The 19,836-nt window shown below is 45.0% G+C and overlaps 1 protein-coding gene across 4 annotated transcripts in view; it reads left to right on the plus strand.

Moving 5' to 3' along the window:
• Positions 1-19,836, plus strand: part of GRIA1 (glutamate ionotropic receptor AMPA type subunit 1) — a gene marked incomplete at its 5' end in the record, with an annotated part of 317,420 nt that overhangs the window by 281,229 nt on the left and 16,355 nt on the right. The gene's annotated exons all lie outside the window — the stretch shown is intronic.

Raw genomic sequence — 19,836 nt, forward strand, 5'->3', positions numbered from 1 at the left:
TAATAAAGGGAAACCAAATGGCCCAGTATTTATTAATCATGCATTTTTGTCTGGAAGAACTTAAAAATCTCTTCGTACAAGTTTAGGCAAGGTTCAAAGGGGATTCAGAGGATAGTGCTTGGCAAGAAAAGAAACTTTTAGGTACTTATAGAACATCACCCTAGAAAGGCCCAAAGTAGAGAATGAGTTCTTATAGGTCCAGGAACACCAATGATGTTGCAGTATTACGATTAATGAAGGCTTTATGGGTCAGGGACATCATTTGATCTAAATATTTGGATGCAAAGTTGAAAAAAAAACAAGGGGGTACAGAAGGTGACATGATTTTCCCACTCAACACATTACTTCTACCACCCTACCCTATCCATGGGTGCCTGGAACATGGTGACAAACTCAGTAATGTGAACGTAAATCTCCGGTCATCTGGGACTCAAATTACTTCCCACTACAATAAAAGCTACCACTGAGTGACTGCCTACCACATGCCACACACTGTGCTATGTGCAGTGTCTCATATTATCCTCTTAATTTCCCTATGAAGTACGATTATCCCCATTTTACAGATGAGGAAACACTGGCACAGAATTAAGTTACTTGACCAGGTGGACACAGCGAATAAAGGAGCCAGATTTCAAGCCCAGGCAGTCTGACTCCAGAGCCCGTGGATGTACTTACTCTCTGGGCTGGGCATCATGACTGACAACACTGTTAAAGGCAGGAGACCGAACTTATGCCAGGTTCCCAGCACCTATTTAACTGGGCAAACAATTACCGTCAACTCAAAAATTAAAAATGCAGACTTTTGGAGCCCAGGGCATCCACTCACCACTCTGAAGGCAAAAGGTGATAGTGAATGCTCACTTTAATGCCCTTCTTCTTTAATGCACCACTTCTTTGAGCAGTAACACTGCCTTTATGGGTTTTGCATGCCCAAAGATTCTTTCTGGTGTAAATATTGAAAATAGTTCAACTCTATAATAAATAAATACCTAATTCTATTGCTTACATCTCTGTGAGACATAACAAGTCATTTATTGATTTTGAGAACGAAAGAGAAAGGGAAAGAGACATGAAAAGGAACATCTTCCAGATAAGATCACTGATGGTTGATGAGCAAGTCCAGAATACCTAAATGGAGCCCACATGCCCCCAGCTCTCTCCCAGTGCTCCTTTCTCTCCACTGGCAACCTTTATGAGAGCCATGGGGCTCCCTGACTCGAAAACGGAAGAGCAACGCTCATCCTAAGAGAGCCTTGGGTTTCTGGCCTGGGAAAGTCCCTCTCCGCCTACTTCTCATCTCTGTGATAAAAGGAGTCATTCTAGCAACCAGCAGTGTAGAGGTCCCATGAAACACATCATTGCAAAATGGTTACAGAAAATATGAATAACCACACATGCACGCCCAAAGTCCAGCCCGGCTTCCTTCAGGTCTCTGCCTCACATGCCCCAAATGATGCCGACTCCCCAAGTCATGGTCAAACACCAAAGAGTCATGGCAAGCCAAATGCCACAGACACATGTGCCTGATGCAACAATCTTAGATTCACTGATCTGATCCCAGCAAACCGTTCTACATGACAGAGGTGGAAAATGAGGAGAAGAGTAAAGGGGTAGGACATGATACCTCTGTTCCCCATTGAAAAGGGGCTTAAATGTGCTTAAAGAGGATATGGCAGAGGAAATCAATGTTGTCTTCAAATTATTTAGAATCGTAAAAAATACCTTTTCAAAGACTGTCTAGGTCATTCACAAAGCTGCAGACTCTTTAGGAGTGTTTTACACTACAGACCTTGCAAACTTCTCTTCTGCCCTGCGAAAGGTGGGGCTTTGGCTGCCCTCACAGGCAGATGTGCTCCAGACTTAGTGCCAGTGCCCACAGCCAGAAAGGACCTCCCTGGCAGTCCCCTGCACCACTCTCCATAAAGCCAGACCTGACAACACCTGCGGGGCATTCGCTCCCTTCCAGCCTGCCTGGAAAAAGGTCCAGGTTCCTCCAAGGCAGATCACCCAGCTCTGCCCCAGAAGGTCAGAGAGCCGATATCTAAGGCCCAAATGTTCCTCTAAAACTTGCCAAGTCTACTTGGCAGAGGCCAGGCTTGTCCCTACAGAGCATTAAAAGGCTGTGGCAGTGACAGAATGGCGTGTTTGTCTCTTCTCCTCTGGAAACAAATACTCAGGAAGCAAGGTGGTTCAGTGCTTGATTTTCCATTTGGACAGGTGGTGTTTCTTTGAAACAGATGCTGTTTGTTGGCCGTCACTGCATGCTTGGGATTGGGTGAGGGGCTGAATTTTGTTTCCGAAGCCCTGAGGTTGTGGATAAAGACCTACGCAGCCAATGCCGGTCGCTAGGGAAAGGTAATAGGTAAATCCACTAATTGTGATCTATTGGCCCTTCTGTTGCCAACTCAATGTATCTGCTGGTCTGAACTGAAGTCTCTCTTCTTTATTATGATAAAGACTCCCTTCAGTTAGAGACGATGTATTCAAATTTCCTAACGAAGGGAGCATGACCCCTGTTTTACCCATTCAAGAAGGAATCCACACCAGGTGGGCCTGAGTTAAAATCTCAACTAATGACTCTCCTTCACAAACCATCTATCAGGAGTTTAATGGATTTGCTAAGAGTTATACCCTCATCGGGACATTGGTCAAAGTCTGGTCTTTAACTGTGACTGTGGTTCCGCGGCGTCTTCTCTGGTCCCTGTGGTCATGACGTGTTTGTGTTCTGTCACGTGTCTTATCCATGCCAGACGTGTGAGCCAAGGTGACAGGAAGAGCACAGTGCAGCCTTCTCCTACAGCTTAGTGGGGGAGGGTCTAAGACCCACTCCCTGGGCTTTCCATGCAGCTTCACAGGTTCCTTTCCGAATATGTATCTTCTCCACACAAAGGACTGTGTGCTGCACTTCAGGGGGCAGTGGTGAGAGGGAAGCGATCCCAGCCCCTCAGTGATGCATAGTCAAGCACAGCTCACGAGCAGTATTACACAGATACCTGCTATTCTGCTCAATGCCCTAAGAGATCCGGGAACACTCAAGAGGACAGTCCACATCTGAATGGGAGCATTTCCAAAAGTTCCGAGGCCAAGGCGACATCCAAGTTAGGCCCTGAAGAAACTGTGATAGATGAGAAGTAAGGAGAGGGAACTCCAGGTGGAGCGGTGGGAGAGCATAGGGCCTGTTGTCAGGAACAGCAAGAATCCACCTTAACTAGAGAATGCATTAATAAGCAAGAGCGACTGGCTGTGGTCATGGTGCAAAGGATTTCAAAAGTCTCTGTATTTTTTATCTGATGTCAGTAGAGGTCATGGAAGGCCACTGATGGAGGGACCACGATCAGGACCGAAGATGATCCTGGCAGTGGTTTGCGACAAGAACCAAAGAGAGGAGGCTCACAGGCAAGGGAGGTCATTTAGAAGGCCACTGTGGTCATTTTGGTAGGCGATAATGTGGTTACAGATCCTAATGAGATGGGGACAGATGGAAGAAGCGGCTCTATGTTTGTCATCAGTCATAGCCTTTACTTTAAGACTTGGTAGTTTGGGAAAGAACTCTGTTATGGGAGCTTTCTGGGACTTCTGTGCTCCTGCTTCAGGACTACTCAGGTACAAAGTGATTCAGGCAAGGACAGAAAATGGGCAGATGTGTCCCCACCTCACCTTCACCTCTGGGGCACCTAGAAGATTGAGAAAGGCATCTCTGGGAGGGGTACAGAATTCCTGGCACACAAGCAAGAACGGTAGAGGCTGCCAATTACCTTTACCTTCCTCCTACTGCACTGTATCTTGTCTATATCTATTTTATTTTTTAATCGGACATAAGCTCAAGATTGCTCATCAACAGTTTAGTTTCAATCGCATTCCTACTGAATATATTTTTCTCCCTTCACACAACCCTAGGCTGGAAAATATCTCCTAAGAACCACTCGTCTGTATTGGCATCTGGCTAAAAAAGAAGAGGGAGGTTAAGGCCATGATTGAGGAAGAAATGTCACAAGGTTTTATGGGGAGTGGTCTCACTTCCAGGGATTGAGGGTCTCCTAGCTGCCCACCTCCATACTGGGACCATGTGACATGATTGTATCTTCAAGGCCGTTGAGAAGAGTTTTCCACTTTTAGGGAATCACCCTGACCCAGAATGTAACTGGGAAACAAATAAGCAAGTGACGTCTTGGTGGTGTTGAATCTATTGCCATAAAAGAACGATATCCCAATTTTAGTATGCATTAAAATCTTCTACGGAAGCTGGTTTAAAATGCCCCTTTCTAGACTCTGATTCCTGAGATTCCTGATTCTGCAGGTCCAGGTAGGGTCCAGAAATGTGCAATTTCCACAAGTCCCCTAGGTGATTCTGTTAGAGGTGGACAGCAGCCCACGTTGGGAGGCAAGGTTAGAGGCCAGGGAAGAGAGATGTACATGTTTTCTGAGGAAGCAGTAGCTTGGAAAGAAAAGGAAGATTAATATAATGGGAGAATGACAGGGAAACTGCATTGAATAGTGTCAAAACCACGATCCTTGGAGTCAAACTGCCTCAATTCAAGGTCAAGGGCCATTACTTTACCAGCAGTTGGACCTAGCTTCGTGAGTCACTGTAACTTTATGAGCCTCTGTTTTCTCTTCTGTAAAATTGGAGTAATAACAATTCACTGCAGTTGCTCTGAGTTTTGATGAAATAACATAAAGTGCTTGTTACAGAGGGTACTTATTAATGTTAATTCTCCACCCCTATCCTCCTCCCATTAGACCTACCAGAAAGTCACTTTTGAGCCAAATAACTTACTTTTTTCTTCTTTGTGAAACCAACTGCGTTCATCAGAAATACACATGAGCCCCACCCTCAGCCCCCTACACTGGCTGCATTAGAAATAAAATGTCTCTCTGAGAACAACTTGTGATCCACCCCCACAGAGAACACACACACACACACACACACACACACACACAAAACTGATATTTCTTTCTCTCCCTCCCTCCCACCCTATTCCCATAGTATGGTACTGGTGCAGGGCCCACTGCTGAGAATAAATGCAGTATGTCCCAGGGAAATAACAGTCCCTTTCAATTGGTCCTTGCCTCCTGATGGGTAGCCAGGGATGCTTGTTGTCATGGTAACCCCCTGAACTCTGTGACCCAGGTCGGGCCTGATCAGAGACAAAGGTCTCCATGCAGAGAGGCTGGATTCGCCTGTATCCTCAGAAGAGCTGGAGATAAAGGAAGAGAGGGAGGGAATCAGGGGATAAAAAGGGAGAGAGAAAAAAAGAAGGGAGGGACAAAGAGGCAAGCAGAAAGTGTGTGTGTGCGTGTGTGTATGTGTGTGTTTGAAAAGAGACTGGAGGTTTGCCAGAGGAGGGCTGCATCAATACAGAAGCTTCTCGGGTCAGGACACGTGGGATGGCTCAGAGAGAGTACCAAGAAAGCCTGCTAGGAGACTGGCGCAGCAGCCCAGCGCACAAGCCCAGGCGGGGGATGGGGGCGTGATTTAGCCTTTTAGTGGTGATGCTAAGACCTATTGTTAACATTTCTCAAGCACTGACTCATCCCAGGCACTTCTCTGAAGTATGTGATGCGCACTAGCTTATGTAATCCTAACAACGACCCTGGGAAGGTAATATTGCTTTCATCTTAATTGTACAACTCAGGAAACTGAGGCAGAGAGAGGTTACGGAACTTGCCCAGGGTGACCTGGTGCGGAAACTGGAGATTCTCAACCCAGCCAGCCTGATCCCAGGTTGGGATCTTCCCAACCATGTGAGGCAAGCGTGGACGTAAGGAGGAAAACTATCAGGAAGGGATGATTATCTGGAGGAAAAAGATCATTTATCCTCCCCCCAACACCTGCATGCAACTTAGTCCCACCCAATCAATATACAAATAAGAAAAGTGAGGCTCCACGAAGGGAGGTGCCTACACTGCCTGAATCCCTAGGGAGTCCTTCCTCCCTTCTGCAATCTTTGCATGTGGGAGGCACACAGTGCAAGGGGCAGGGTCACATCACAGGCTGACGTCATTACCCTCTGCCTAACAGCAGAAAGGGGCACACTCACTGCTTGTTAAGCTTCCCTACCTGCCCATGACAGACTGAAACAAAAACACCCTTAAAGCATTTTATGCTTCCAGAAACTCTGCAGAGCTTTTGATGGAGTTCAACAATGAAAAGCAGACCACTTTAGCCTGACTTTACCATAAGCGTACGGGCGGAGGAGGGGGGGAGGAGTTGTGTATTCATTTCATACCTGCTGTGTACCTGCTGTGACGTATGAAATGAATACATATGAAACGAATGCATTCAGCACCCTAGCGATGTCCAAGCAGTCATCCTTCTCTCATTTTTGGATTTAGACATTATCATTTTCCTTCACAGGTGAGGAAGCTAAGATTCAGAGGGGTGATGTTTTGCCCAGGTTCTCAAAGTGACTTGTGGGACAGGGCTTAACTACAAACCCTGATTCCCAAACCCTCCCTTCTTCCACACCTCCACCTCCGTGCTAACAGAGGCATCCTCCTCTGCCTCTGTCAACTTGTAAGGTGGCATCCTGAAAACATGAGGGGAAATGAGACACCAGGTCCATTTACACTCCACAGCCAAAGCACTCCTTCCTGAAGCACTGGGCTAGGCTGGAGCTCCACGGTGCAAGATTTATTTTGGAGGAGCCTGGTGGCATCCCAAAGACAAACGCGCACTTACTCCTGTTAGGGCTCCGTTTTTACCATGCCTGGTGGAGAAGCTCGTAAATGGCAGAGCAACGCATGAAGGAGAGAGAGGAGGAATGTGCAGAGAGCAAGGTGACAAGGATGGATCTGGGGAGATGAACCCCACAGGAAATGAATGGCCTTGACCACGAGAACAGCAGCCCAGCGCCAGCTGTCATTTGCCTGCCCAAGCACTGCGTTCTCCCGCTGATACACAAATTGTATGTTGCTTTCTTTTAAGAGGCTGATGCTGTCAAAAACAGCACCTCTTTTCTCTCTCTCTCAACCTCCCGCCCTCCCCCTGCCTCTCTCCCCTCAGCAACTTTTTTTCACACTTGCCCAGCCTTTTGCCTTTTCTAAGAAGGCAGCTGCTGTTACACAAAGGCAGACCAGGGCAGGGAAGGTCTGGATACCTGTCCCAGCTCTGTCACTCAGGGCTTGTGGGTGTGGGAAACGATGTGCTTTGTGCGGATCAGACCCTGTTCAAACCTTGTCCCCATATTTACAACACGTGTGATCTTGGGAAAGTAGCAATAAGCAGTGTGGACCATCGACTGATCAGTGGGGCCCTGAAGTTAGGGCTGAGTATGAATCACGGGCTGCCAGTTAATGACAAAAGTCACTCAGGCACTTCACCTCCCCAAGCCTTGACTTTCCCAAATATAACAACTGAAGGTAGCACTAACATAAACTTCGGTGGTTGTTAAATGGGATCATATGAATGTGCCACAGTGCCTGGCACATACTAAAGTGACTAAGAAGTGTTAACTGTCATTATTTAATCCCTCTGAGGCTTAGTTTTCTCATCTTCCAAATGGGGATCCTAAAACAGGCTCCGCAGGATTGTCTTGAGAATAAATAAAATCACTTATGAAGAGCTCATGGTGCATCTTGGATGTTAATCCCCTTTGCTTGTCAACTTCCCCCTCACCTTGCTGCTTCCCCTCGGCACTCACCATCTATTCTATTAGTTTGGGGATCCATCCAAATAAGTGGTGAAAGGCTTCTCTGGGCCAGACCTCTCTTAGCTTCTTTTCATTGCAGTGGGGCAGAAATTGCAGGATACCAGGGAACAGAAATGTTCAAACGTATAGCTTTATTCCCTTTACACTCGGTACCACAAACGTTCGGCTAATAGCCACATTGTTTCCATCCATTTGTCTGGAAGTAGAAAGAAAGGGTAGGGGTAGTCCTGAGTTGAGCACTTGCACAGAAATTCTGGGCCATCTGTTTCAGGAATGTTTTATGAGTGGCCCTGTGGGCTGGGATCATGGCTGGATCATCAAATCTAATCAGCCTCTCTTTATGGAGAGTAAGGGACAAAGGCCCAGGTGAATCCCTAACCAAAGGAGCCACTTCCTCCCAACTAGATGGAGGTAGTAAGCCAGCAGTTTTCAAACAAAAGAAAGTCAGGCAGGGAAACTTACATATATTATTCATCCCTCCTCAGCACAGACATCTAGCAGACAAAGAGCATAATGACCTCTTAATCATATTCCCTATTCCCATGGGAATGAAATTTATTCCTCTGGAAGAACATTAAAAAAAAATCATAGTACTATTTTTAGTTTTTTAAGGAACCTCCATAGTGGCTGTATCAATTTACATTCCCACCAACAGTGCAAGAGGGTTCCCTTTTCTCCACACCCTCTCCAGCATTTATTGTTTGTAGATTTTTGATGATGGCCATTCTGACCGGTGTGAGATGATATCTCACTGTAGTTTTGATCTGCATTTTTCTAATGATTAGTGATGTTCAGCATTCTTTCATGTGTTTGTTGTCAATGTGTATATCTTCTTTGGAGAAATGCCTATTTAGGTCTTCTGCCCATTTTTGGATTGGGTTGTTTGCTTTTTTGATATTGAGCTGCATGAGCTGTTTATAAATTTTGGAGATTAATCCTTTGTCAGTTACTTCGTTTGCAAATATTTTCTCCCATTCTGAGGGTTGTCTTTTCGTCTTGTTTATGGTTTCCTTTGCTGTGCAAAAGCTTTTAAGTTTTATTAGGTCCCATCTGTTTATTTTTGTTTTTATTTCCCTTACTCTAGAAGGTGGGTTAAAAAGGATCTTGCTGTGATTTATGCCATAGAGTGTTCTGCCTATGTTTTCCTCTAAGAGTTTCATAGTGTCTGGCCTTACATTTAGGTCTTTAATCCATTTAGAGTTTATTTTTGTGTATGGTGTTAGGGAGTGTTCTAATTTCATTCTTTTACATGTAGCTGTCCAGTTTTCCCAGCACCACTTATTGAAGAGGCTGTCTTTTCTCCATTGTATATTCTTGCCTCCCTACCAATACGACCCAGCAATCCCACTACTTGGCATATACCCTGAGAAAACCATAATTCAAAAAGAGTCATGTACCAAAATGTTCATTGCAGCTCTATTTACAATAGCCAGCACATGGAAGCAACCTAAGTGTACATCAACAGATGAATGGATAAAGAAGATGTGGCACATATATACAATGGAATATTACTCAGCCATGAAAAGAAATGAAATTGAGTTATTTGTAGTAAGGTGGATGGACCTAGAGTCTGTGATACAGAGTGAAGTAAGTCAGAAAGAGAAAAACAAATACCGTATGCTAACACATATACATGGAATCTAAAAAAAAAAGTCATGAAGAACCTAGGGGCAAGACGGGAACAAAGACACAGACCTACTAGAGAATGGACTTGAGGATACAGGGAGGGGGGAGGGTAAGATGGGACAAAGTGAGAGAGTGGCATGGACATATGTACACTACCAAACGTAAAATAGATAGCTAGTGGGAAGCAGCCGCATAGCACAGGGAGGTCAGCTCGATGCTTTGTGACCACCTAGAGTGGTGGGATAGGGAGGGTTGGAGGGAGGGAGACGCAAGAAGGAAGAGATATGGGGACATATGTATATGTATAACTGATTCACTTTGTTATAAAGCAGAAACTAACACACCACTGTAAAGCAATTATACTCCAATAAGGATGTTAAAAAAAAAAAAATCATAGTACTAGTCAAGCCAGTCTCCTTGAGTCCCATAAACACTACTTTTCCCCACTCCAGTCTCTTTCCTCTTACTGCTTTTTATTTCTCCCCACCTATAATTCAAGGTACAGTTCAGTAAAGCAAGGGCCAACTGTCCCACAGAACCTAAGAAAAAATTTACCTTGTAGGAAACTCCTATTGATTGCATATCACATGGACTGATTTCTACCCAGCCAACTTCCAGGTATACTGTGACTTTATGAGCAGGTTATCAAGTCAGTTGATGTGTTTGCTCTGCCTACTTCAGAGAACCAGGAAATACTAGTCCTGTTGCATAGACCATATAACACAAATTAAATCAACCAACTCTTAAAGGGACTTAATAGTGCCTTTCGCTGTTATCAGTGATTATCCTAGGAGCAGTGTGAAAGTATATGACCATGATCATGCAGTTGAACTCTACCAACATCCCCCGTATAGTATCCTCAAAGCACTAAAGTAAGTACTTTTAAGGAAAGCAAAGAGGCAGAAATCATGACATTGGCACTCCCAAGATTAGATCCCAAAATCTAATTCAGGGACTGCAGCTTACATGCCCCCGGGGCCCAGGAAAAGAAAATGAATGAAATGGACCAGGGGTAAACCCGTACGTGGTTTCTTCATTTTCAATAGAGGCATGAGGAAACAAAACCACAGTTCAGGGTAAATAATAATTATAGTTAATATTTATTGAGCACTTGTATATATGGCAAGACCCTCTAAATCCACATATGCATTCCCTAATTCATGTAATCCCCTCACAAAAACCCAACGACGTAGGTATTATTAAGAACCTCATTTTACAGATAACCAATCAGCGGCACAGAGACGTTAAGTAAATTATCAAAGGTCATACAGCTAGCAGATGGCCGAACCAGAATTTGAACCTAGGCAGTCCAGCTTCAGAGCCTGTGCTCTTATCCACCACGCTACGCTGTAGAAGTGACGGTCTCTGGAGTATCCTAGGACATGGTGGGGACTTAGTGAACGAAAGAGTATATGCCTATCTAGAGGGGTCGGCCTCCACTCAGTTCTGGTCTAATATTGCCATATGGGAATACTGCCAGATCTTCTCATTTTTCAAAAGAAACTAGTAATCATGATTTTTGTGTGAACTACTGAAATTTTTGAGTGCTGTCACAGTTAAGGGAGAAGGAAAGAAAGGAGATGCAACCCAGTAACAACTAACACTAATCCAAAGAAGAGAGGAAGCACCATAGAGACAGACAGATAGATGGACAGATAGATCCACTGACTAAACAATCAATAGGTAAGGCAACGTGGGAAAACCACGCAGGTAGGGGTTAATACCTTGCCCTTCCCCAGGGTGGAAGTTCTAGCAAGGCCTCTAGCACGAAGCAGCAGTCCCTGAACAGGGCCTTGAGCCAGTGGGGAGAATATCTACCAGCAAGATGGGGAGAAAGGTATTTCAGGTAAAAGACACAGCAAGCATACAGTACAAGAGTGAAAGAGATGGTAATTCATGCATTCTTTTTCCATCTGTGTTATCACTGTTTTTCCACAGGGGAATCATTTTCTCATAGAAAATCTCTCATGGAATCCCATTATACAAGATACTTAGGCATAGAGCTGCTAAAGGAAGAGATGAGGGGCTGGAGGTGGCAGTGGAAAGGGGGAGAATGAGAGCAAGCGAGCAAGCTAGAGGAGGGGGGAGGGAGAGGGAGAGAGGGAGAGAGGGAGAGAGGGAGAGAGGGAGAGAGGGAGAGAGGGAGAGAGGGAGAGAGGGAGAGAGGGAGAGAGGGAGAGAGGGAGAGAGGGAGAGAGGGAGAGAGGGAGAGAGGGAGCTGGAGACAGGTTCAGGCCCGGGGTGGGGACACGGGAGATCAGAGCGTGCCTTTCTTCCCTGGGAGCCATTCTCTATAACTGGAGGAGATCATTCTCCTACATTATGACCTTTATGTATTTTAAAGTCCACAAGTAAATAATAGTCCTGCTGGTCTGCCCAACATTCTTTTCACATTGCCATCTGTCTTCTGCTGGCCGGTCCTTAGAACGAGCCCAGCTTTTCTTCTTTTCATTGAACCAGAGGTGGCCAAGAGGAGGCCAGTGGCTGGCTCTCATCCTGAATGGTGTTTCCACTCCCTCTGTTAATGGTGGGAAGACTTTCATTCATTCCCTCCATTATCTTTTGGCAAGCATCTCTGAGATGTCTGACACAGAGCCACGTGCCTGCTTGGCAGATGGTCCTACATTACAAGACCAGATGTGGTTTACTGTGAGCTGCCACGAACTGGTGGTACCTGCGTCTCACATTATGGGGTGGCCTGGGGATCAAACGTGCCTTCGAAATGCTTTCTGCAAGTAGAACCCCTGGCTGGAGGGGCCAGACCTCAGGTCCCCATCTGGATCTCTGTGCTGCATCAGGTAATCTTAGCCACAGGACCCTAAAGAAAGTTATAGGGCCAGAAGCACATATCACACATGTAAAACTAGTATGCAGTTTCTGGAGGTTCAAGAAACATGCGGGGGCTTCCCTGGTGGCGCAGTGGTTGAGAGTCCGCCTGCCGATGCAGGGGACGCGGGTTCGTGCCCCAGTCCGGGAGGATCCCACGTGCCGCGGAGCAGCTGGGCCCGTGGGCCATGGCCACTAAGCCTGCGCATCCGGAGCCTGTGCTCCGCTACGGGAGTGGCCACAACAGTGAGAGGCCCGCGTACCACAAAAAAAAAAAGAAAGAAAGAAACATGCAGTACAACATATATCTTAGAAATTTAAAACCACTCCTTCCTTCAGCAAACATGTATCAAACAGCTACCGTGTTAGCTATCATGCTGGGAGCAGGGCCCCTACCATTAAGGAGATCTCAGTCTAGCTGGAGGAGTAAATGATGGATAATGAAGTCATGAGTCTGCTGTATTTGGATGGCAAGTACAGCAGGAAAGAAAGGAAGGCTAGATCCATTCTGCCTGGGCCATTACAGGAAGCACTGCAGAGAACAACATACATTAGCAGCTTGAAAGATGAATAGGTTCCACACCGGCAAAGTATGCTATGCAGAACATGTACCAACCCACAGGGGTATGGCTTTCATGGCACGTCCAGTCCAGCCACTTGCATTTGTCTAGAATTAATCTCAAAGCACTTTCACATCTGTCACCTAATTTGATTCTCACAATACAGGCAGCTAGGGCAAGAGAATTATTCCCATTTTACAAGTGGAAAACTGAGGTACAGTTGTTACAGTGACCAGCTGTCCTGGTTTGCCCAGCACTGAGCAGGTTCCCAAGATGTGGGACTTTCAGTGCTAAAACCAGGAAAGTCCTAGGCCAACAGGGACTAGGTATAGTTACCGGACTTGTCGTATAACTTGATCAGAGATGACTGAGGGACTCAAATCAGGCCTTCGGACTCTTTCCTCCATCCTCAAGTGGAGAGAGAAAAGAGTGTGCTATATGTGTTTTTGCCTTTTTTTTTTCTTTTAAACCAATTCCTTCATGTTGTTTTGTAGAGTTAGAAACCAAAGACAAAACCTCTGTGTTCTGACTGACTCACTGCCTGACCAACATTCCTGCTCCTAAGATCACAGAACTGTCTGTCCCTTGGGTTACACTCAAGAGGGGAAACTACCTGGAATGGCCAGCTGTGAAGGCAACTTTGACCCTTAAGGAGACCTGAGGATGTCTGCATTTTAATGGAGGCTCCTGATATAACCCCATTAACTCTTTATTTCCTTCCATTTGGAAGGTCATTGGTTAACCTCTCCCACTTCACCCACCACCCCAAGCTACTGGACCGGAAGAGTCCTACGGACCCTTCGCTTTTTGCCCAGTGATGGTGTTTGCCTTAGAGGGTCCATGCTGACGATGTCACAGACTGGACTATGGACAGAAGGGGTCTTAGAGACCACTGTCCAAAAGGGAGACGATTAAGAGAGTGCCGTCCAGACCCAGGTCCCCAAACACACAGTCCTATCCTAGACTCAACCACGCATCCCCACCTGCCCCAGGCATGGCAGGTCAAGCAAGCTTCGTTTCTTGCCAAAGCTCTGGCCTCTCACTCCCAGCAAAATGAACCTGGTTTGATCTCAACAAAGGAACAGAAACAACCAGAGAAGGTTTCTCCCCAAAACCCTCAGCAGAAGCGGTGTTCTCCTCCTCCTCTGCAGGCCGTGGCCATACGAAGGGAAAAGTGTACGGGAGAAAGGAAGTGGCTGAGCCTTCTGCACAGAGAGAGCACCCTGGGCCTTGGAAGCCCCCAGCCCCATGGAAGGAAGAGTTAGAATGACCATACTTGCTTGTATATTGACCTTTATCCAGTGCATGGAAATTCCCACTCTTCATGGCTCCCCCTAAATGTCTTCAAATCTCACTCATCAGTAGCTACGCTCCCCCTTCCTGAGGGCAGATGCAGAGCCCCTTGAAGCCTCTTCTCCTGGAAGCCCAATGGTTCCCAGCCTAGAGAGATCACAAACCATCAATGCCCAAAAAGGAAATGGGGGTGGCATGGGACACTTGACAGTTTTTTATCTCACCAAGGAAAGATACGAAAAGAAACAAAACAAAAAATTACCGTCTCTCCTCAACATCATTTAGTAAGAGAAGAAATGTGTTAACACTAAAAAAAGAAGAAAGAAAATCATCAGTTGCACACAAAGGATTGTCATTTCAATGGAAAACTTTGGCTCTCTGAAAACTGATTATGCAATCCTCTCTTGCCTCATTTTCCCATTGATAAGTGAAAACTTCATCACAAATTGGCGTGGCTCATTGGACCAGCCTTCTGGGACCCACTGATTGAATCCCAACTTTGCCTCTCGTTCATGAATTCCCTCCATGTTTTTCCTGACCAGGAGTCGTCCCACCAACAATGTCTTACCTAATTGATACTTTTCAAATAACAATTTCCAGAGAGCTCTAACAGCTCCAAAGTTTGCCACCCTACTAAGCAGCAATCTGTGTCACTGTGGCTTTGTCTCCCTGATCTAATACTGCCCTCCAGCATCTCAGAGAATAAATCTAATTCCTCCTCCACTGACAACCAATCCCAAGTTTCCAGGCAAGCCCTGTTTACTTTGCAGTGACCTATCATCTCCATTATCCCTGGATCCAGGGTTACAACTTTTGATGTTGTCTGTTTCTCTTACATGAGTCATGACATTGGGTAATTAATTGATGCCTATTGACTTAGTACTGAGTGCTTAGTATAGAAGGGCTGCTCGTCTGAGGCTCCTCCCTGCTTAAACACCTTCCATATCTCTCTAGCCCACAGGTAAAACGTTGACTTCTTAGTATAGAATTCAAGGATGTTCACAGCTGGGACTCAGCAGTTATAACCTCATCTCCCAGAAATTCCCCTCATCATGACCACACTCCCCAGGCCCTGTAATTCCTATCTCACGCTTCTGATATCCCTTTTCCCTTGGCACAGAGGACTCCCTGAAGTTTTTCTCACTTCCACCCACTATCAGAACTAACCTCTCTCTCTTTTCTGGTACTTCCATACCCCTTGTTGTAAAATCAGATTTAGCCTTCCATGGACTACTGAGAAGCTTTTCCGCCTCCCACACTAGACTGTACATTCCTTGAAAGATGAGGTTTATAACTTCATTCCTACTAATTACTTAGCACAGTACTTGACACTTAATTGGCCCTCATAAATATGTGGGGAGCTGACCCAAAGACATCGACTCTTTACTCCAAAGGCTTTATAATCAAGTGAAAGGCTAAGGCTAATAAAACACATGAAACAATGGTGGGCAGAGCAATGAACTGATTGCTAGGTGCCAGGGAATTTTAAAGGAAAGATCAAGGAGAAATCAAGTGTTCAAGGAAAACATGAGGAGCACTGTAGGGCAACCAGATATTAAGAAAGAATTAAGGAGAACAGGAAGATGCACGTGCATAGCAGCAGGAGGAAACACACTGGTTGAAGGAGAGCAGGATGCCTAGAAACCTAGTCTCATTAAACCTGAAGCTTCCTTGGGACTTCCCTGGCGGTCCAGTGGTTAAGATTCCGGCTTCCACTGCAGGGGGCGCAGGTTCAACCTCTGGTTGGGGAACTAAGATCCTGCGTGCCACAAGGCGCAGTCAAAAAAACAAAAACAACTGAAGCTCCCTTTGGAGGAGGAGAGGTCAAGCATATCAGTGCAGGCTGAGCATCAACTCCAAGGGTGGTTTTAGACAATGCTGCTAAGATGCTTGAATTCAAGGTTTTGAAGGAAAGAGTGGAAGTGTGGACAATTGCTTCAGAATTGAAGGCCCGAATTCAATCTTTAGCTTTTCATAAGTTGAGGCCAGTTAAAATCATCTGAAATATCTCCCCTGGCTGTTTTCACTTTTTCCAAACTTTAATATCCCTGCAAGTATATGATAATATACTTCTTCACAGTGGCAAAGTTGAATACATTGAACCTTAATGAGTACAAAGTCATCCTAAAGAATATATTTCCAGAATTCCAACTTCTCTCTCCCCAAGATTTCCAAAGATAATTCATTGATTCAAAGGCTCCCCTGGACCCATCAGCTCCTGTGGCTGAGGATCAGGGCTCAGGAAGTTGAGGGTGGCTTCTGCTCACTGGCCCTCCTGGGGAGTGAATGTCATGCACATCACCATGTCCGTGACTACAGGCCTAGCTGTGTTCCCTGACGACCCAGGACCATCCATCATCACCCTTATACTGAACATCTATCTAAATCTGGGAATTTTCAGATGACTCTTACTCTGCCGAATTAGGACCATACCTGATTGTTTTGTTTGTTTGCTTTATGTTTCTTTGTTTGTTTGTTTGTTTTTCTCGATTCCAAGCACAGGATTTGGCATAAGAAAAGTTCAGCTAGAGATCTGGTTACTGAGACAAGTAAATGTCATAACTAACATCAATATTTGAGCCCTTTATAAATGCCTTGCTAAGATCCTTGCAGTTGTTTTTTTATTCAAATTACAGAAGAAAATAAGGACAATGTGTCTAAATTCATTCTGAAACGTCATCCTTCCTGTTTCTTTGACTCTTCGAGTGTCATCAATTCAATTAGAGGGAGGTGATGCTAGATGGTGGTTGCTCTCTTTAAACATTTTTATTTAGAAAAGTTAACATTTAACACACATCTGTGTTAGTTCTTCCACCTGCACTATATTTTTTTCCTCATCCGTGAAATCTAGATGTCTGGAAACTACTGCTAGTCTGGAGCATGGCCTCTGCTATCCAGGACCCTGGATTTTGCACATATCTCGGTTCTTATTAAGTTCTTGGCTTTTATTTTCCTGTAATATTTTTAGAAGGGACTATTTTACAATCAGATTTATACCTCTTTAACTTCTTTTTTTTTTTTTTTTTTTTTTTTTTTTTTTGCGGTACGTGGGCTTCTCACTGTTGTGGCCTCTCCCGTTGCGGAGCACAGGCTCCAGACGCGCAGGCTCAGCAGCCATGGCTCACGGGCCCAGCCGCTCCGGGGCACGAACCCGTGTCCCCTGCATCGGCAGGCGGACTCTCAACCACTGCGCCACCAGGGAAACCCTAACTTCTATTTTGAACACGTTGAGCATATCGTTTTCTTGAGGATACTATCATTATCAGTTTTCAATGGCATTGGTTTACAACATGGTGGATCTTCTGGAAAACACATATTATAGGACAGTTTGCCAGAACCAGAACCAGAACCCAAGTGATCAACATTCTAGGGCCATCATTTTTGTCAGAAGGAAGGAAGGAAGGAAGGAAGGAAGGAAGGAAGGAAGGGAGGGAGGGAGGGAGGGAGGAAGGAAGGAAAAAAAGGAAAGGAAAAAAGAGTCAAGTTGTAAATTAGCATCTTATGAAACGGCCTATGAGGAGGTTTTCCTCATTTGCTGCCTTTGCTCTGCTGTGGCCTTGGAGAATAGAGATCCTTGGGTGTCACTGCTGTGGGCAAAGTAAAAGTTTTAGAAATGACTGGACGAGTGTGGGGCCTGAGCGAGCACTGGAGGGGGCTTGTCAGTGCATACAGTACTGCAGCTCTGGAAAGCTGGTTATGTGCATGGACTTGAGTCACACAGAGCTGGGTTAGAACCGTAGGCGAGTTATGTATTTGTCTGTGGAATGGAAAGTGCAACAGTATAACAACCAAATAGGATTCAATGAAATAATGCATGTAGAGCACTTAATACAATGCCTGGCCCATAATAAGCCCTCAATAAAACAACTACAGTGATCACCCCATGACCCTGTGCATTTTCTTTGCACACTTTCTGGTCCTTTTCCATTATGTTCCAGATAGGTAAGTTTGCCAGACAGCTGAGTTAGAAACATGTAAGATGATATTGCATTTAATTTTTGTCCATTCATTCATTCATTTGGGGGGAAATACAGTATTTCTTTCTCAATCTCTTACGCTGCATGGAGCACTTGTACTAAATGTTGTCAGGAGAGAGGCCTCAAAACACAGGAACCATTATCTGTGTTCCAGGGATCCAACAGTCTATTTGAGGAGACCCAGCTCACAGCAAAAATGAGAATTAAGGACATGGTAACACCAATCTTTATTCTCTCTTTCACTTGTTCCCTGCACCTTCCCCTCCTACGCCCAGTTTCCTTTGTCCCTGTACCGACACCCACTTCCACTTTGAGTCTTTCTACCTATATTCCCTTAAAATGGAGAGGTAGGAGAGAGAAGGAAGGGTCACAAAACCTAGGTAGTGGCTGTACACCCCTGCACTGGAAAAAGTCTTGGGGCCGAAGTACTTTGCGTATTGTCAAACCTAGAGTCCATTTGGTTTCTTTGGTTTTTTTGGACTTTTGGGTTGTTTTGTTTTGTTTTGTTTTTGAGAGCGAGCATGTGAAAAGGGAAGGAGTTGGCCCACAAAGGTATCTGCAAGACTAAAGAGTACATTTCCAGGATCTGTTAATGGAAACTGTTTTCCCAGCTTGAAAATTACCACATTTAAACTCACAATATGAGGTAAGCGAAATCATAAATATGAACTCCTTTTCAGGCAGCAAACAGCATTTGGAGTCTTTCTCTTTTGCCTTTGGGGATCCATATGCCACAGTCTAGTTAGCTGCCCAGCGACTGACAAACATAAATAAAAGGTAATGGTTGTAGTAAATGGAGTTCCTGTGAGTCAAAAAGTGTTTTCCAGGGAGGGATCAACATGCTTCTTATCACACTAGAGTCACCAAAGAGCCAAAGTTTAGCTCTTTCAAAAACAAACTAATAACAAAGGCAATAAAAATAAAAATGTCTGCCCTGTCCACTGTCTAAACTCAACAGTGAGGGTAAAACAGGCATCAGAAAGTCCAGAACAGTAAAAGGATCAGAGCAAGAGTCCATGAGGAAAGGACTGGATTTGATGGACCATTTGCCTTCCCATCACTATCACCCCTTGCTGCCTACATCAACATAGCTCCTTTGAACCCCTCTCCTTCATCCCTTTATTGCTTCTTGGTGGCCTGTGAAGCCACCTCAGCTGAGTTAAGTAAAAATGAGCCTTAACCTAAGGTGTCACCATCAGCAGAGAAATCCTTAGGAGGAAGCAGGGAAATGGGAGATGGTACACGTTATGTCCCGAAATATGGCCAATTCCTTGCCTCAAGAACTAGATTAGGCATTGAAGGATAAGGAGGTTAATCCAGTCAACTAAATTATTCTAGCCATTAACTCAGGCACCAGTGGGCCCAGCACATAAACCTTTACATGCAACGCTTGAACAGGGTCTCAATGGTACAAGTGAGTATTGTGGGTACAGAAATGTCGATCCACTCCCTTGGCCCTCGCAGATGGCCCTGGATATGTTATCTGTACATGTTGTCATTGATGTGGCCAGAAACCCCTGCCTTGGGATCTGCTAAATACTAACTTGATTTACTGGAGCAGGTGTCTGTGGTCCTCCAAAGCTGTCAACTGTTGAGCATGGTGATTCCACCTAAGAGTCTCATAACCCTTCACTGCCTTTCTCTTTTAACCCTAAGCAGCAGGCAAGCAGATGAAGTCAGATTGTTATGAGAGCCTCAGGAAAATGACTCAACCATGGCCTTCTGATGAATCTGTTTTTCGATGTCCTGAAATGTCTGAAGTGTTTAATTACATCTTAATCTGATTCTGTCCTCTTCTACTTCTCAGGTTTTCCTGAACTTTGCCTAACTGTTTCTTTTGTGACTTAATTAATAGAATGCCAATCATGTTGTTTTTATCTCTCTCTAATATATGTTTATTGT

This window comes from Mesoplodon bidens (genome assembly GCF_964165515.1).
Source record: "Mesoplodon bidens genome assembly, chromosome: 4".
NCBI lineage: Eukaryota > Metazoa > Chordata > Mammalia > Artiodactyla > Ziphiidae > Mesoplodon > Mesoplodon bidens.